At 43.7% G+C, this 14988-nt stretch overlaps 1 protein-coding gene across 3 annotated transcripts in view; it reads left to right on the top strand.

The window, feature by feature from the left end:
• STAT3 (signal transducer and activator of transcription 3) overlaps positions 1 to 14988 on the top strand; it is a 157643-nt gene that overhangs the window by 108942 nt on the left and 33713 nt on the right. The window lies entirely within an intron of this gene.

Raw genomic sequence — 14988 nt, 5'->3', positions numbered from 1 at the left:
CTTGTTCCTTTTCGAACAACTGTAAATCCTGCATTTCCCTTCTCCTTCTGTTTTGGGTGGCTACTGTCATCAGGGTGGTCCCCCCTATTGATGGCATAGCAATAAAAAACTGGCAGATGTCCCAATTTACCACTGATTTTATTTTTTATTGCCTCTGCTTTGACTATGCTGAATAGGTGACAAATAGGTTGTTGGGTAGTAAGATTAAAGAAGCAGAATAATAAAAAAAAAACACACACACACATTCATTATATATAGAACCTGGCAACACAAAGATTCACTTGTTAAATGTACAGGACAGTCAAATATTGTACAGTACAGTAGTATTACTAGGACTTGGTCATACACCACTAAATTTTCAGCTGATTGATGCTGAATGCTTGGAAATTCAAGCCATGGATGGCCCCTTTGGCACCACTGGGCTCAACAAAATTTGATTTAAAAAATCCACTGAGTCGGGAGGAAAACCTTCAGCCGAATACTGACTGCTTCCTATTCGTTTCAGTAACTGTCTGGGTATTCTGACAGCCACAGGAGAATGAGCAAAAACGAAACGTGTATGGCTAACCATAGTAAGATATTTCATACATGTCCTGTGTTCACTTTAAATTCTTTGCTAAGCTCCTTCCCTCTAAGGTCAGGCTGTAATGGGTCTTGCCTACTGAGAAAGTCTTTAGTCAAAAACGAGAATTTGGTTTCCTTTAGTTGGTGAGTTCGACATAAATTAACAGCTTGCCTAACTGTGTGTCCAGAATGAATCGGCATATTATAACTTTCTTTCTCGTTCATTGAGGGACACAGGACTTGTAGACGTGCTTTTTTCAGATGTCCTAGGAGGACCTGTGCCTTGTGTCTGCTGGGAAAAGTTTAATAATTTTTTACTAGCCATTTTACTTTTTCTCAAGATTTTTTTCTTTCAAAGACTTCATTACATGCTGCTGGAGCTAGTCTTTTATTGCAGCTATGCAGATCAGCATATCCCCAGCAATAGCTTTTGGAGACCATACCTGGACCCCATTGGGCTGAACGATTGTGGGGACTGTGCGCTGTATTCTGGCAGACCTTTGTGTATGTGTTCAATAGGAATGTGCCTTCCAGTGTTCCGTCATTTATGAGTAGGCCATGTGGTCTGCATGTTAGGAGCTACTTCTATTTGAATTGTTGGGCACCGTTACTATCCCAATTTGTTCCAGTGCTTTCCATGGAAAGGGAAAATGGTTAAAAACTGTGAGGAATTTAGTGCTGCATCAGTGAGTGGAGTGTTGGGCATGCATAAACTCCATGCTGTGTCTTGGCTTTCGGCACGAGGTAGCACCTTCCTAATTGCGAGAGATAAATGGTTTTAATCTCTGTTTGTCCTTGCTGCCGCCTTCAGTGACCTAGTTATCTTTATTCATTTTAACCTTTCCTGGTTTCTAAAGAGGATTAGTAGGTCTTATTATTGTATTACCGTATTTGTCGGGCTATAACGCGCCCCGGCGTATAGCGCTCACCCCCGAATTTGAAGGAAGATTCCTGCAAAAAAAAAAATACTTAGTTTGGATGCGCCTCGTCAGTGTCTTGCCCGTCGTCCAGCGCGTCCATCGGCGGCCTCGTCCGGTCCGGTGTCCTTCTGTGGCCATCCCCGCTCGATCCACCGCTTCCCGCGCTCTGTTCGAACCACTGCGCCGACATATACCGAGCAGAGTACACTTGTGTATAGTCGGGCGGGCTAGGCTCCTCTTGCGTACAGGACGCACACGACGTGACCGCGAGAGGAGCCAAGCCTGCCCGACTATACCCGAGTGTACTGCGCTTGGTATATGTCGGCGCAGTGGCTCGAACAAATCGCGGGTATCGGCTTATATCGCGCACCCACGATTTTGCCCTGTTTTTCAGGGCAAAAAAGTGTGCGACATACGCCGATAAATACGGTATTTTGTACAAACATTAATACCTTGGTTTGCCAGTAACGCAGACGTAATGACAAAACGCGTCTAGGCGTGACCACACAGCTTGCTACACTGATTTTACTGTTTTCGATCTCTTCTCGGGAATCACTGCAGACTAATTGATCTTCACAAACAGTGAGAGAGTACCGAATGGTGGCACACGCAGTGCGATAATTTTATTGAATCCTGATTTTAAGGATTAAGGGGGGATTTGAGATATAAAAAAAATCTTAACAGAGTTACGCTATGTTTTCCTTTGTTTGAGCCCATGGAACTACTTATAAATACAGGAGTGAGAGTAACGTGGTTTGGAGTGTACCAATTTGTGGTCACAGCGATTTGAGATATCTTGGAAGATGATCCCTTGATATTATTTGAGCATAACATATCCAAAGCGTTATTTGACATATTTCTGGTAAGTGCAATTCCTGGCGGAGTGTAATCACATGGTGTGGTGAAGGTGGATTCTCCATATATTTGATGATTAATTTCTATGAAGCATCTTGACCGAATTTGTCTCACTGGGTGTCTTGTACTATTGTCATCTAAGGGTGTACATTATTATTTGGAAGCGCTGCTTTGCCTTATGGAATTTTTTAGGAATTAACTTTATGGCTTATGGATTATATTGTATTGCATCAATATAGTGGCTAAAAGTTCCACTGTATGTACAAATTAATACAATAAGATCTACTAATCCTCTTCAAAATACTCAGTTATTCTGTTCATAATTTGGCAAGGAAATAGACATGCCACACATCCAACTTTCAATCTACATATGTACCTATGTGTCTATCATGCAAAGAGCACGCAATTGTCTGCATTCATTGATTGAATGCCAGAACCCTTAACACTGTAGGAGTTTCTGATTGGCTAATCTGATGAATGCTTTGACGTTGTCCGAATTAAAATAATTGAATGTGTACAATGTATTTATTCACTCTTGAGAAGAGGAGATTAAGGGGAGATATGATCAACATGTACAAATATATAAGGGGTCCATATAGTGAACTTGGTGTTTGAGTTATTCGCTTTACGGTCAACACTGAGGACAAGGGGGCCATCTTTACGTCTAGAGGAAAAGAGATTTCATCTCCAAATAAGGAAAGGTTTTGTAACGGTCACCACCGTTTACGATATTCCCATTCCATCAGCCACAACAGCTTATCCGACAGTCCGGCAGACATCAGACACGACCCGATCATTCCATTCCCCAGAATAACGAGACCGACAAGCTCTGTTACTGGTTTCAAAATGTATGAACACTTTTAATGGTTCCTTAGCTTTCTTATATACAGTACAAATATGTTACAGTAATGAAAGGAACAAAGACACACTCCACCCACACATCACACAATAAGGCTTCAATCACATTCTTTTAGATAATGACATTTAGGTGAGTTAATTATCCCCCAGATGTCCTGTCTCCGACAAGTTCCCCTCACCTGTTACACAAAACACATTCCTTTACTAAACATAATTGACATGCTAATTCCCTACCCCTGAAAGGAGACATCTGACCTTTCAGACTTAATTTGGTACAATGGACACAAACAGTATTAGCATCACACAATGAAATGTCTAGGAGCAGACGCAATTAACACCTCCAAAAGCATGTGTCCCCCCATTAATTGAAAACCCTCCATTTGGAGTCAGACTTTAACAACTTGTAATATTCCAAGATATCCTGCAAAACATGAATTATCAGTAATGTCCCATCTCATGTAATTTATAATTAATATTTATCGGTCACCCTATGCCCAAAAGGGGCACAGGATGACCCTAGACCCAAGAGTCATTAGTGATGCTGGCACAGGAGTACCCACCATCCTTCAAAGGTCTCTGGGTGTCCCGGGCCATTCTGTTACAGGTTTCTTCACAGTAAGAGCTGTGAAAATGTGGAACAGACTCGCTTCAGACGTGGTTCTGGCCAGATCAGTAGATTGCTTTAAGAAAGGCCTGGATTCTTAAATAAATGTACAGAATATAACTGAGTACTAAGATTTGTAGGTAAAGTTGATCCAGGGTAAATCCGATTGCCTCTCGGGGGATCAGGAAGGAATTGTTTCCCCTGCTGTAGCAAATTGGATCTCATGCTCTGCTGTTTTTTTTTGCCTTCCTCTGGATCAACTGTGGGTATGGAGTTGGGTGTATGGGATAGTACTGTGTTTTTTATTTTGTTTGTTTATTTTTTTGTGGTTGAACTGGATGGACTTGTGTCTTTTTTCAACCTGACTAACTATGTAACATCCTCTGCCTCGGCCTAAACCTAAAAAGATTTCCTTTCGAGAGCGTTTTCTACAGCGATTTCCATTGTGTACAGCCTGACAATGCTTTATGACCCTGAGAACAAATTTCTCAGACCAACTGGACAGAAAGTTCATCACAATAAAAACCCAATTGGCATATGATTGAGGTGTGTCTATACATCCGCTACAGAAATACTTGCCACTATTTGCCATATGCATTTCTTTGTACAACAATGTAATTTTTAAACCTACTTTTCAATTATACCAGTACCCCATAACTTGCTACACCAGATTGTTTGGATGTCCTGTTTGAAGGACCAGTGTGCCATCCTACTTCACTAGAGTCCATCATTTGTGTGTGAAAGATACTTGACTTGGTGCGAGCCATGGTGTTTTCGTCCTGGGAGATTTTCCTGGGAAGAATCCTCTCTCTATCGTGAAGCAGGGTCTGGACCAGCATTTCACTCTTGGCGTTATTTATGGTCAAGCCTCTACTCTTGCGATTGTTTTTTTTTTTTTTTTTTTTTTTTGGGGGGGGGCTGTTTTGGCTTCTCATTCATTGATTAGGAGTCTTGTTAAATGTGGCTCCCCCTGTTCACTTCCTTGTGACTTTGGTTCTCTCAGAGCTGCAAAAACTGCCCTTTGAAACCATCAGAAACTCTCCTCTTTCCACTTTTCACTTATAAAGTGGTGTATCTGGTAGCAATCACCTCTGTGAAGAGAGTACCTGAGCTGCAGGCCTTAGCCTGTAAAGAACCCTTGGTAGTTTTACACAAGGACAAGGTGGTATTAAGGCCCAGAGCTTCCTTCCTACCAGGGTTGTTGCTAGTGCAGGACACATGCCCTGTGCATCCCAGCTGATGCATCAGGCTACCCGCTATGTTTTGCACTGTGCATCCTACCACTGCCCAGTGAGAGAGGTGCAGCAGCCAGTATGCTGTATTTCAAATAAAAATGCCTGTGTCTCCCTAATTGAGTAATAGCGACTTCTGTAAGGTAGACAGAAGTTTTTTTTTTTTTTTTGCCTGGAGTGTGAGCGATAGATAATAAATAAAAAAAAAAAATATATATATATATATATATATATATATATATATATATATATATATATATATATATATATATATATATATATATATATATATTCTCTCAGAAGAGGGAGCTTTGGATGTAAGGAGGATTGGGGCAAGCACAAGTGAGCTGTGGACAGGGAAAGTGCAGAGATGAAGTGTGGGGGTGGGCACACGGCAACAAGCTGCATTGAGAGCACAGATGTGAGCTATGGATAGGGGACCCAGAGGTGATCTGTGAAAAGGAAGGACATCTCTTTGCGCTGTAGGCAGTCCCCATTTTTCTGTTGCTTCTTGAGCTTGTAAGTGTGTGTTTGTTTGACTATGTTGCCCACTCAGTTGGACATTCCTAAGGTTAACACTTCCTGTGAGAGAAAATGGTACTCACCGCAAAATGCTTTTCTTGGCGTCCATTGAGGGACACAGGTCCCAACGCTCTGTTTATAATTATGCATTCAATAATTTGCTATGAAGCCCGAAGCATGTTGAGTATTAGAGGGGTCATCCTGGACAGGCATATTTTTATATATATATATATATATATATATATATATATATATATATATATATATATATATTTTCTTTTTTTTTCATTTTTAGGTAAACTAGTTGACAGGGGAAATATTAAAACTATTTAAGTAAGGGAAATATTAAAACTTTTTAAGCAATCTCAAGTAAATAGGATGTCATTGGCGAGTTGTGAAGTTTCCATCCACCTTCTGTAGTTCAGCCCAACTTCAGTTTTGTTTAACAAAATAAAAATATCCATTGCCCAGTTTCTGTAAACTGATAAAAAGTAGCTTTCAACGCAATACTCCCCCTCCCTTCCCATGCTGACCTTTGCAGGCCCACCTCTTTGCAATCTGCACCAGACCCCTGCCAGGTTTAATGACCACTGGATCATTCAACCCACTCTTGTGTGCCCAGGCTTTAATTGCTTCATCCCGCTGACTTTGGCTCGCATTACTCCGCATTAGACCGATGTTTGTGTGTGATTACATGAGCACCATGCTATCCAGGATTAAGGACTGGTCACCATGGAAGGAGAAGTGGAAGAACTTGTGATGTCCCTGGACTGGCCAGAAAACTATAGAATTTTTTAATTATGTATAACGTGCTTTTATATAAAAAAAAAAGTGCAAGGGGTTGTGGGTGTCCAACATGGACGAATATAATTGTTTGAATAATCTGATATATCTGCCTGAACACACTAGTTTTTGCTGATGATCAAGGACACTACTTTCTTGTAGCTAGAAGTATTCGAAAAAACCTCATGCAGTGGGATTATGTAGGCAACACACATAAAAGCTTCAAAATATATAAGTATAAGGTTTTTTGATATTTTTGTATTTGTATATTTTCTACATGATTGTAATAAATTGATATATTTTTTATATATTTTGAAGCTTTTTTGTGTGTTGCCTACATAATCCCACTGCATGAGGTTTTTTCGAATACTTCTAATATTTATGGGATGATGGCAACTACATGCCGTTGTATATGAGTTGGTCTTTTTCTACTTTCTTGTAGCTAAAAAATGGGCAATGGTAAAGTAAGACTCCAAAACCAAATTGTTTTTTGGTAAGTCTTTTTTTTTTTTTTTTTTTAAAGAACCTTGGTTTCTATAGGTATCTACATTGTGGTGAAGCTAAAGTTATTTTGTACATTACACTTTTTTTTTTTTTTTTGTGATCTCCTGGTGTAAACTTCAACCCCCTTTCCCCAGTGCATCAGTCTGAATCCAAGACTTTCTTAATAACATCTCCATAGACAACTGAAGTAATATATAGTGGAGTCCGGTTAGATAATTGATATTTAGGTATTAGTATGATGATGCAAGTTATGTTCCAGCAGCAACCTAAATTCTCCAGAGTGCAATTTATTTGACTTCCAACACAGAACAAAGTCCATGGATGATACAAATCCACAGAGTAAATATGACAACGAATAGTAGCTTTAGAGTCCCATCTTTTCCTAGACCTGTGCCTTCATATTCATAGAGAATATAACTAGACAAGACTGAATGCCAGCTTATATTGCCTATCCACTGAATGGCTGAGCAATTCGATTGGCCGTCTTTGATCTACATTGTGTCTGTGTGACAGATAACGACCCTAGCCGGAGACAGCTTCAGTCATCACATGCCCTAATTTGCATTCTTGCATATTGACATCAACAAGTCTCTTTTGATATATGCAATTATATTAACAGGTACCAAATGTGGCCTGAGTACAGGTTTGATGTGTAAAATAGACTTGTCCTGGATTCTTGCATATTAACATCAACAAGTCCCCTTTGATATGTGCAATTAGATTACAGATACCAAATGTCAATTTTGGACTATATATAATATCCCACATAAATCGGCCAACATATTACAACAACTAGTTCTGGGTGGCTCTGAAACAGTAAGCTAGGTGTGGAATTGTCCAGACATACCATTTTTTTTTTTTTGTTTGGTTGCACAGATATAAGTGTAGACACAAACTTATTTGCCACATCATAGATGCCATTGTAACCTGGAGTTTTTCTTTATAAACAGGTTTGTAATTTAGCAGTAAGTGAAAATGAGAAAACAAGTTTTCACAGCTGTTGGGCCCCTTTTTACATTGTATTTTTAGCAGCGATTTACCGTCGTGTTTTAGCCCCCCGCTAGCGGCCGAAAGAGGGTTAAAACCACTGCAAAGTGCCACTGCAGCGGCGGTATAGCCGCGGTGCCCATTGATTTAAATGGGCAGGAGCGGTCTAGGAACGGTATAAAAACTGCTCCAAAGATACTGCTAGCAGGACTTTTTTACCGTCCTGCTAGTGCACCGCTCCAGTGTGAGAGCCAGGGCGCTTTACAGATGCTATTTTTAGCAATCTAGCGCCTGCAAAGTGCCCTAGTGTGAAAGGGGTCTTGGTGTAATATGTGTAAAACTTTAAATTGGCATGTTTAACATTACAAGTTTAAACTAAATGACGTTTGTATGCAGTGTTTTTGTGTATCTGCTTTAATAAAAAGAAAAATGAATCATGCTAACCCACTAACCATGTGGTATGGATATTAATTAAAGGAATTCAATCACCAAAATCATAAATACCAAAACCAGGCTAGTAATAAACTAATATGTGACTAATAGCATATAGTAATATTAAAAAACTGATATGTCCGATGTTCTAGATGCATCAGTTGCCGTGTTTGCAAGCAGTCTCATGCCAGTTAACCACTTAACCCCCGGACCATATTGCTGCCCAAAGACCAGAGTACTTTTTGCGATTCGGGACTGCGTCGCTTTAACAGACAATTGCGCGGTCGTGCGACGTGGCTCCCAAACAAAATTGGCGTCATTTTTTTCCCACAAATAGAGCTTTCTTTTGGTGGTATTTGATCACCTCTGCGTTTTTATTTTTTGCGCTATAAACAAAAATAGAGAGACAATTTTGAAAAAAATGAATATTTCTTTATCGTACATCACGGGACACAGAGAAGCATAGTAATTACTATGTGGGTTATAGAGAGTACCTTCAGGTGTGGACACTGGCACGCCCTTAAGGCAAGAAGTTCCCTCCCCTATATAACCCCTCCCATACCGGGAGTACCTCAGTTTTTTGCCAGTGTCTAAGGTGTTGGTCACGAGTGAGTGGATGTAAAAAGCCTCCATGAAATCCGGATCCGTCCAAAGTGCTTCTGAGCCAAAGTGGACGGTACCCGGGCCCCGGTTAAGAAGAACGGGGTTTGGCCTGTAATGCTTCTCTTTGAGAGCTGGATCCTGGTTATTCAGTACTTTGGTCAATTTCCTAATACCAAAAGTCTACTGACAGGGTGCGATATGGGTCCAGGGGTGTGGTGTTCCTGTCCATGGACCCCGGTCCCTGAAGGTCTATAGACGCTGCTCTCCGTGATGGGTGAAGATTGGACTGTCTGTTTATGCAGAGTCCTGCAGCGTTGGATCAGGTAAGTGAAGGTGCTTCAGGACTTGGTCCTAGGAGTAACCTTCCTTTATTTGAGCCATTATGTTTGCCTAAAGCTATCTGTCTGTGCTTCTCCTATATGGTCCTGTGTGTTGTGGGGAGGAGGGGTATCTCTAGTCAGGTAGTTAGCCCCTCCTGTGCAGGTTAAAAGCAGAAAAAAGTTGTCCAAAATGTTTGGCTTCACTTGGCTTACCTGGTCCTCACATGGAGCTGCGGTGTTCCATCCTCATGCATGAGCGCGTAGCGTCATGCGCGCGCGACATTGATGTGTCTTAGGCGCGCGCGCGCAAATGAATTTTTTTGTACGCTGCTTCGGTGCGCACGAATGTGCGCGGCGTGCTCCGTGAGAAATGCGTGTGTCGACATGTGCGCGTGTGCGGCTACGTGTGCGCACGTGGCCTCGTGGTGCACGCCTGACAGCGGCGTGCGCATGCGCGCAGGGGGTCTATCTCAGCTGTTCTCTATGAGACTTGAGATTACAGGACAGAGCAGGTCAGGTGATTACACCTAGTCCTTATATGCTCCAGTCCACCTAACTGGTTCTGGCTGACGGTGGACACAGATCTTGTGCACATACTTTCAGTATTTGGTACTGGTGGTGGACAGTGACATCTGCTTAAGGCGCATAGTGGGCTCTGCACCTTGCCAACCATCAAATAGCAGCGTCAGTGCTGGTCTATAGGTTCGCAAGTAGTTGCAACTATTGTGAGTACCTCAGCTTTATCATGGCTAAAGGCTCAGGGACTAGAAGCAAAAAAGCAAAGGGATCGCCATCTGGCTCAGAGGATCTCGGGCATGCTCCTGCGGCTGCTTCCTCTCCTGATAAATTGAAGGAGGCCCAGGGTGAACCATCAGGGCTGTCAGATGCCTGTTCTGCCCTTGTCCCACCTGCTCCAGTTTTTGTGACACAGGCGGCTCTGGCCTCAGCTATGGGGGGTCTGGAGCAGAGATTAGCGACCTTCATTGCATCCTCTCTCTCAAGGAAAAAACGCACAAGGTCCCCCTCTCCCTCTGAGGAGTCCCTCGATTTGGGGCATGCATCCTCAGAAGAGGTTGATTTACCCTCTGGAGATCTGGCAGAAGGTCAGCTGGAAGTAGTGGACTCTGAGGATTCCACTTTGGGAGAACCCTTTTTGGCGTCGCAATCCGAAAAATTGTTGGTCCAGTCCCTCACTGAGATGGTCCGTTCGGCCTTCAAGTTGCCACTTTCAGAGCCAGCTTCAAGTGCAGTCTCATCTTTAGGCTTCTTAAAAGCTCCTCAAGCTGATTATTCCTTCCCGGTTCACCCCCTGCTGGAAAGGCTCATCTACAAGGATTGGGAACATCCAGATAGATATTTTCTTCCTCCTAAGAAGTTTTCGGTTTTATACCCCATGGAGGAACAATTCACTAAAAAATGGGGCATCCCCAAGGTTGACGCAGCTGTGTCCTGCGTAAACAAATCTTTGACCTGTCCAGTAGACAACGTTCTGGTATTCAAAGATCCGACAGACAAGAGATTAGAGACTTTATTAAAAACCTCTTTTGCTTCGGCGAGAGGAATAACCCAGCCTGCAATTGCGGCTATTGGGATTTGCCAGGCCTTGAAAGACCAGTTTAAAGGGGTCTTAAAGGAATTGCCGGCACAACAGGCCCAGAATTTGACTGAGTTTCCCAGAGCATTATGTTTTGCCATAGATGCAATTAAGGACTCCATTCAGCAGTCCTCACGTCTCACTCTCTCGCTAGTTCATATGCGCAGGTTACTCTGGCTGAAGAACTGGTCTGCTGAAGCCCCGTGTAAAAAAATTACTGGCGGGGTTTCCCTTTCATGGAGAGCGTTTGTGGAAGATCTGGATGCTTATATTCAGAAAATTTCCAGTGGCAAAAGTACACTGTTGCCAGTAAAGAAAAGGTTTAGGGGTTCCCCCTCCTTTAAGAGATCCTCCTCTCCTTTCCCTAGTACTTCCGGTACCAGGCAGTTCCGACGGCCTCCTGGACGATTCAATGCAGGTGGGAAGCCACAGGGCCAGCCTCAGGCTTCCAAAAAACCTTGGAACCGTAAGCCACAGGCCAAGCCAGCATCTAAGTCAGCATTATGAAGGTTCTCCCCCACTCAGCCGGGTGGGGGGAAGGCTTCAGCTGTTTGCGGAGGCTTGGCTAGACAGGATCCAAGACAGGTGGGTCCTCTCTACGGTCTCCGGGGGCTACAAGCTGGAGTTGAGCGAATTTCCTCCACCGCGCTTCTTAACCTCGAACGTCCCAAAGGATCTCGGCAAAAGAAGGTCCTTAGCATTGGCCTTAGATCATCTGTTATCCCAAGGGGTAATCAGAGAACTGCCAGTGGAAGAACAAGGTTTGGGGTTTTATTCCAATCTCTTCACCGTCCCCAAACCAAACGGGGATGTAAGACCCATCCTGGACCTCAAGGCCTTAAACAAGTTCCTAAAGGTCCAATCATTCCGGATGGAATCGATCAGGTCAGTGGTGGCCTCCCTGCAAGGAGGGGAACTACTAGCGTCCATCGATATAAAGGACGCATACTTGCACGTTCCTATCTTTCTCGACCATCAGAAGCTGCTTCGCTTCGCGGTAAATCAGCGCCACTTCCAGTTCGTGGCCTTACCTTTTGGTCTGGCCACCGCTCCTCGTGTTTTCACGAAAGTATTGGCTCCACTGTTAGGCTACTATGGATATGCCTTGAGACCTTAGATAGGCTATCTAGACGACCTATTGGTGGTAGACCGGTCAGTGGCCGATCTAAACTCAGCGGTACACAGAACCGTAACATTTCTGGAATCCATGGGTTGGGTTCTCAACCTGGACAAGTCAGCCTTAATGCCTGTGCAAAGGCTCGAATATTTGGGTCTACTCATAGACACAAAGCTAAAAAGGGTCTTCCTGCCCCAAAGGAAGTTCGAGGCTTTAAGAGAACTAGTTCAACTAGTCAAAGCAAAGCGTCAGCCTCCCATTCGCCTCTGTATGAGGTTACTGGGAAAGATGGTAGCCTCGTTCGAGGCCGTCCCATTTGCGCAGTTCCACTCAAGGGAGCTTCAACATGCCATTCTGTCCGCTTGGAACAAAAAGGTTCAAGCCTTGGATCTCCCTATGTCTCTCTCCCGGTCAGTCCGGCAGAGCCTTTGTTGGTGGCTGGTTCCCCGGAACCTGCTAAAGGGGAAGTCCTTTGTTCCCGTGACATGGCAGGTTGTGACCACGGACGCCAGTCTGCTAGGCTGGGGTGCAGTCCTGGGAGGTTTGTCTCTCCAGGGGAAATGGTCAGCCTCCGAGAGGTCTCTACCCATAAATCTGCTGGAAATTCGAGCAGTCTATCTAGCCCTGTCAGCTTGGTCAGACAGGTTGAAGGGTCTTCCGGTCAGGGTTCAATCAGACAATGTCACTGCCGTGGCATACATAAATCACCAGGGGGGCACAAGAAGTCGTGCAGCCCAAAGAGAGGTGAATCAAATCCTGACCTGGGCAGAGAAATATGTCCCATGCATATCTGCAGTGTTCATTCCGGGAATAGACAATTGGCAAGCAGACTACCTAAGCCGCCAACAGGTGCTTCCAGGGGAATGGACTCTTCACCCCGACATCTTCCAGAGCATTTGTCAGAGGTGGGGAACACCAGATGTCGATCTCTTTGCATCGAGGTTCAATGCAATGGGTGGGCAACTTTCTGTCCCGGACAAGGGATCCACTTGCTTACGGCACGGATGCACTGGTGTTCCCATGGGACCAGTTCTCCCTAATGTATGCGTTTCCTCCGCTGCAATTATTACCCCGTCTTCTTCGCAGGGTAAAGTCGGAATTAAGACCAGTGATTCTGGTGGCTCCAGCGTGGCCCAGAAGGGCCTGGTTCGCGGACATTGTAAGGATGTCCGTGGGGCAACCGTGGTCCCTTCCTCTTCGGCCGGACCTATTGTTGTCCCAGGGGCCTATATTCCATCCTTCCTTACCGTCTCTCAATTTGACGGTTTGGCTATTGAGTCCCATATCTTAAAGAAAAGGGGTCTCTCTAATGCGGTGGCATCTACTTTGATTAATGCCAGAAAACCGGCATCCAGACTTATCTATTACCGAGTTTGGAAATCTTATGTGGCCTGGTGCGAGACCAGGGGTTGGCATCCCCGGAGGTATTTTATTGGCAGAATTCTGGAGTTTCTGCAGTTGGGGGCAGACATGAAGTTGGCCCTAAGCACCATTAAGGGCCAGATCTCGGCCTTATCGATTTTTTTCCAAAGGCCACTAGCTACACATTCCCTGATCAAAACCTTTTTGCAAGGTGTGATCCGGCTGAGTCCACCAGTCAAGATTCCCTTGTGTCCATGGGATCTGAATCTGGTCCTTTCTGTCTTACAGAAACAACCATTTGAGCCCTTGGCTCATATTCCTTTGGTCCTTCTGACCAGGAAGGTGATATTTTTGGTAGCCATAACCTCCGCTAGGAGGGTTTCGGAGTTGGCGGCCTTGTCTTGTAAGGAACCGTACCTTATATTCCATAAGGATAGGGTGGTCCTACGGCCCCACCCGGCTTTCCTACCTAAAGTTGTTTAAAAATTTCATTTGAATCAGGATCTTGTTCTCCCGTCTTTTTTCTCAGAACCTAGTTCTGCAAGGGAGAAGTCTTTGCATACGCTAGATGTATTAAGAGCAGTTAAGATCTATCTTAAGGCTACTGCTCAGGTCCAGAAAACTGATACATTGTTTATCCTGCCAGAAGGTCCCAGATGTGGGCAGGCAGCGTCGAAGTCCACTATCTCCAAATGGATTCGGCAGGTCATTACTCAAGCCTACGGCTTGAGGGGAAAGGTTCCCCCGTTTAAGGTTAAAGCACATTCCACTAGAGCGGTGGGTACTTCCTGGGCAGTGCATCATCAAGCCTCCATGGCTCAAGTCTGCAAGGCCGCGACATGGTCGTCTGTCCATACTTTCACTAAATTTTATCAATTGGACATAAGAAAGAATGAGGAGAGCGCCTTTGGGCGCAGTGTGCTGCAGGCTGCAGTTTGATTCCTCATGTCTGATGGCGCCCAGGTTATTTCTTGGGGTCTCCCTCCCCTCATAGCATTGCTTTAGGACGTCCCACATAGTAATTATTACTATGCTTCTCTGTGTCCCGTGATGTACGATAAAGAAAATAGGATTTTTATAACAGCTTACCTGTAAAATCCTTTTCTTGAAGTACATCACGGTACACAGAGCACCCGCCCCTCTTTTTTGGGGTATTTGGGACACTTATTGCTTGCTACAAAACTGAGGTACTCCCGGTATGGGAGGGGTTATATAGGGGAGGGAACTTCTTGCCTTAAGGGCGTGCCAGTGTCCACACCTGAAGGTACTCTCTATAACCCACATAGTAATTACTATGCTTCTCTGTGTCCCGTGATGTACTTCAAGAAAAGGATTTTACAGGTAAGCTGTTATAAAAATCCTATTTTTTTTACTTTTTGCTATAATAAATATCCCCCAAAAATATATAAAAAAAAAAAAAATTTTCCTCAGTTTAGGCCGATACGTATTCTTCTACCTATTTTTCGTAAAAAAAAATTGCAATAAGCGTTCATTGATTGGTTTGCGCAAAAGTTATAGCGTTTACAAAATAGGGGGTATTTTTATGTCATTTTTATTAATATATTTTTTTTACTAGTAATGGCGGCGATCAGCGATTTTTTTTTTTTTTTTTTTTTCGGTATTGCGACATTATGGCGGACACTTTTGACACAGTTTTGGGACCATTGGCATTTTTATAGCGATCAGTGCTATAAAAATGCATTGGATTACTATAAAAATGCCACTGGCAGG

Source organism: Rana temporaria, chromosome 12 (assembly GCF_905171775.1).
Source record: "Rana temporaria chromosome 12, aRanTem1.1, whole genome shotgun sequence".
Classification (NCBI taxonomy): Eukaryota; Metazoa; Chordata; class Amphibia; order Anura; family Ranidae; genus Rana; species Rana temporaria.
Note: the sequence above shows the minus strand (reverse complement) of the source record. Positions and strands in the feature narration are given on the sequence as shown.